Source organism: Octodon degus, unplaced genomic scaffold (genome assembly GCF_000260255.1).
Source record: "Octodon degus isolate 3935 unplaced genomic scaffold, OctDeg1.0 scaffold00023, whole genome shotgun sequence".
Classification (NCBI taxonomy): Eukaryota; Metazoa; Chordata; class Mammalia; order Rodentia; family Octodontidae; genus Octodon; species Octodon degus.
Window position 1 is genome coordinate 14,473,024 of NW_004524599.1, and position 4,765 is coordinate 14,477,788.

The following is a 4,765-nucleotide window of genomic DNA, read 5'->3' on the forward strand; positions in this document are numbered from 1 at the left end:
CATTCTACTCGTGTTTAGCTTCCACCGATGAGTGAGAATGTTTAATATTTATCTTTCTGCATCTGGCTTTTTCAGTGTCTTTTGCTTTGCTGCACATGACAGGATTCAATTAGTCTTCAAGGCTGAATAATATTCCACTGTGTGCACCCCACATCTTCTTTATCCAGTCATCCATCAGTGGGGACTGAGTTGATCCCATGTCTCAGCTTTCGTGGATAGTGCTACCATACACACGAGGGCACAGCGTTCATGTCAGCGCACTAATTTCACTTACTTTAAACATGCAGTCAGCAGTGAGCTGTGGTGGGTGTACTTCTAGTTTTTTGAGAAACATCACTTTCATCATAACATTGTGTGATAAAATGAGATTTGTGAGCATTCCCCAATTTAGGGGACCAGATTGAAATCAAGGTTTCAGCAAGATTTGTTCCTTCTTAAATAACCAAACAAAACCCCAAAAATGTTAACTGTGATAAATTACGCGGAAAGTTGACTATTTGAAGCATCATGAAGCACACAGCTCCATAGTCTTGAATTCATTCGCAAGGCTATGCCACAAGCTTCTAGAGACGCTTTTGATTGGAGTGTGTCAGTTTCAGAGAAAAGTACACAAACGCTAAGTGTGCAGCACAGTGAATTTTCCCGAAGTTAAACACTCCTGTGTGATCCAAGCCATCCTAGAACCTAAAATATGACCCGTCCTGTAAGGGTGCCCCTCCCTCCCTTCCAGTCACTTACCCCACACAGAAGAGTACTGTGACCCTTGCTCCTGTTGCCGAGAGTAAGCTGCACCTGTCTTTGAACTTTCCATAAATGAAATTAAGATAGCATTTATGCTTCAGTACTGTGTTCCTCTTGTTCAGTGTCTGTTTCAGAGCTCCCCCAAAGTCAACCTAGCAGCGGTTTGTTCTTTTTCATTGCTGGGTAGGATTCTATTGTGTGACTACAGAACAACTTATTTAATCTGTCCTGGATGGATATCTGCTTTGCTTGGAGCGTGGATCTGTGGCGGATGCTCTGATTGGCACAGGCAGTGCTCCCGTGACTGTTCTCTGAGATTTGTCGTCCATGTGGGATGCAAATGTGAGAGTAGAGCTGCCGCAACACAGGGCCTGCTCCCTGGTCTCACTGTGCTCAGGGCTCTCTTGCTGGTGAGCTTTGCAAAGCGGCTGTATCATGAGGACTCCAGCTCCATCCATGGATGAAGTCAGGAAGGAGACCATGACCTCATGGCACTACTAGGAGTGATGGAGAAGGGGGTGGCCCGGCTGGAGGGAGTGGGTGACGGGGAGACGACCTCAGGGGCTGCATCTGGCCCCGACCCTTCCTCACAGCTCTTCCCCTCTGCTCCCCATGAGCTGGGCCCTTCACCCCACCATACTCCTGCCGTATCAGGAGTCTCACAGGTCCAGAAGAGGCAGGGTTCTGAAACCACTGAGGCTGTGAGCCAAAAGGGACCTTTCTTCTTTTATACTGGCTTCCCCAGGTATGTTATCACACCAACAAGAGCCAACCCTTGTACCCAGGTTTAACAGAGAATGCTGGAGACTGAACGTTTGTGCCCTCCCTGGACTTGCACATGGACATCCTGACAGATGGCACTGGGATGGGAGACCATTAGGAGATGACTGGTGTGAGGGTGGACACCCGAGGAACAGAAGTGTCCCCTCACACAAGAGGCCCTCGGGCTCTCATGCCTCCTTCCCTGTAGAGGACACAGGGGAAGATGGCTGACCATGACCCAGGAAGCAGCCCTCACCAGAAGCCAACTGGGCTGGTGCCCCGACCTCAGGCTCCCAGGCTCTGGAGCTATAAGAAGTGCCTTTCTGGAGTTTAAAAACCAACCTGTGAAAAGGGTTACAACAGCCCAAGCAGAGGAAGACAGAGGCAGGGACGTTTTCAAAGAGGCTGTACCAGGTCACGTGTTCATCAGCAGGGTTCCCGTGACTATGCTGTCACTAACAGCTGCCCAGCTTGTCTGGCTTGGTTGCCACTCTGACGGGTACATAGTGCAGTCTTGCTGGAGTTTTAATTCACATTTTCCAGATAAACAGTGAGTCTGAACTCCTTTTCGTATGCTTCTGGCAATGTAAATGTCTTCTCTGACGAAACATCTGTTCAAGTCTTTCACTTCTTGTTTTTTTTTAAATTTAAACCACAAGGCTTTATTAGATAAAATTTTAAATGTTAAACTATGGCTTAAAATATTAAGCACAGTGGAGTTTTTTTCAGTATTATTTTATTCTTAGAAGCTAAATAGGAGGAAATACACTCTAATGAGAGCCCTACATGAATTTCTGAAATTTCTTTTTAAAATCTTTTATTTACTTATTTATTTATTTGGTACAGGTTCTCGCTACACAGACTCATAGAGATCCTCCTGTCTCAGCCTCCCCAGAACTGGCATTATAGGCGTGCACCACCGTTCCCAGTTTTGGTGGCTGGCGAGGCATGCCCAGGGTTCCAGGGCCAGCATAGCATGTGGTACTGGGGATGAAACCCAGGTCCAGGAGCTTGCCAGGCAGGCCTTAGACCACTGAGCTATCTCCGGAGGCAAGTTTTGAAATTTCTACTATGACAGATTGCAATAAAAGTGAAAATTCAGTGTCCTTATATGTATACCAATATAGCACTGTACTCCGTAGATAAGCTACAGATACTATCTCAATCCAAAGATAGCCATTAAAATGAGTAAAAAATAAATGTAAAAACAAAATGTAGCAATCGGCATTACATAACTGTAAGCTAAACAGAACTAAAAATGCAATAAGTACAGCAAGCCAGCAGGCCCTTCCTACCAGACTGAAGAACCGACTGCTCCTACAAATGCTAAGAATCCCAGATGTTACAATAGTCTGTGTGGGATGTTTCCTTCTTCTTTTTCTCTTTTTAATTTTTTAATATGCATTTGTAAAGCTTAATGAATATATTCATTGTCTTTTTAATGAGAGCCGAATTCCACATGAAATACTATCTTTTCTTATTGATTTGTAAGAATTTTTTATATATTCTGGGGATAGGCCTTTGCTTGCATAAATGAATCACAAATATCTTCTCTCATTCTGTACAAAAAAACACACACACACACACACACACACGCACATGCACACACACTCGCTATAGCACACACTAGGATTGAACTTGTAGTGAGCTATATCCCCAGCTTTTTCATTTGGTTTTTAATTTCTTTCATTTTTATGTTGAGCGGGGGGGGGGGGCATTAAGCTCCCCAGGCTGGTGCTCAGTCCTCCTGTCTCAGCTTTTAAGTATCTGGGAGGAGCCGCCAGCACCACCATATCTGGATCCTTAGCGTTTTAAAAACATATCTCTCGCCTAATAATGCTTTTGATTCATCAACAGTTCTTCATTTTGCTGCCTTCAAATTAGGGCTTTCCTGTACAGTTGGAGATTTCATGTATCCTGTTTGAGAAACACTGGCCTACCCTGAGAGCGATAAGGGTATTTTCCAGGGCTATTTTCCAGAGGCTTTATTGTTTTACAGTCTACCTGCAATTGTTTTTACCTTGCCTTAACAAAAATCATTTATTGCAATATTTCAAGCTAAATAACTTAGACATGACCAGGAGAAGGGTGGTTTCCCGGGAATAAACTTTATGTTTGTTTTTAGCTTTGTCCCTGTGGGAAAGAACTCTTCTAGGGCCACTCTGAAAACTAAAAGCAGGTAAGGTGAGCCTCGTCCCCCTGGGCTAGGACCCCGAGTGTGCCCAAGGACTCAGGGCTTCCCTGTTCTTACCCTGAGATGGGTCGGCTGCCCCTCTCTATCTTGAGCTTTTCTTATTTATTTTTCTAAAAGCAAGTCTGAACAGAAGCGTTTCTCTTCCTGGAGGAGCAACGCCTGGATCTACGAACTCCTTCCTGTCTTGCTCTACTGCGGTGAGCGCGGGTCACCTGCTGGCGTTCATCTTTCGGAACTCACTTTCCCGGGCTGCAGACGATGGAGGAGCGCTGGTCGGACAGCCAGGGGACTCCCTGCCTTGAACTGGAGACCGTTCAGGTTCCACGATTTCTTCTCCAGGCTGTAGAGCTGTCATCTGCCCAATATGGGAACCAGGCCTTAGCTCTGCGAGCGCCTCTGCAGGGGCCGGGGCTCTGAGACCCGGAGAAGTGGGGAGCGCTCTCTCTGCCTGTCATCCTCTCCTCTCAACCGCCGACCCCACTGCTGCCCAGCAGCCCTCGCCCCATTCTGCCTGCCTTTGCTGGCCTGGTGGATGGGGCCATCGTGGTGACAGTCACCGCCCCTTGGCGCGCGGTGCCACTTTCCTCCTTCCTGCCTCTTTTCATAATTATGCCCTGAATGGAGCCTTCAGTAGTTTCACTGGGCTGTTATTTGGCTTTGAAAGTTACGTGGCTCCTTTAAGAAACGGGTTCATCTTCCAGGAAAAAATAAGTCCCTCCATTATAAAGTTTTCGGATCCTTGTTAGTTTGTTTCATGGCCTGTCACCAGACCTCCAAAATCAGGGGTGAACATTTTACAAGGCCTGCATCTAAAAAGTAACTTCAAGTTCACTGTGTCTTGGAAAGGCCAAGAGATCTGCAGTCTCACAGCCTAATGCAGTGGGGATACTGCGAGGCAGGCGGGAAGGAGCACAGCGGATTCCAGGCCCAGCCCCGCCGCAGTGCACTGCCACTGCCTGGTGTGGGGCCTTGATCTTGCTTTCCTGTGCCTCGGGTTCCTTTTAGTCACATGAAGGACTCAGCTCTGCAAGGCACTTTCAGTTCTGCCTGCAGGGAGTTCTCTAACGG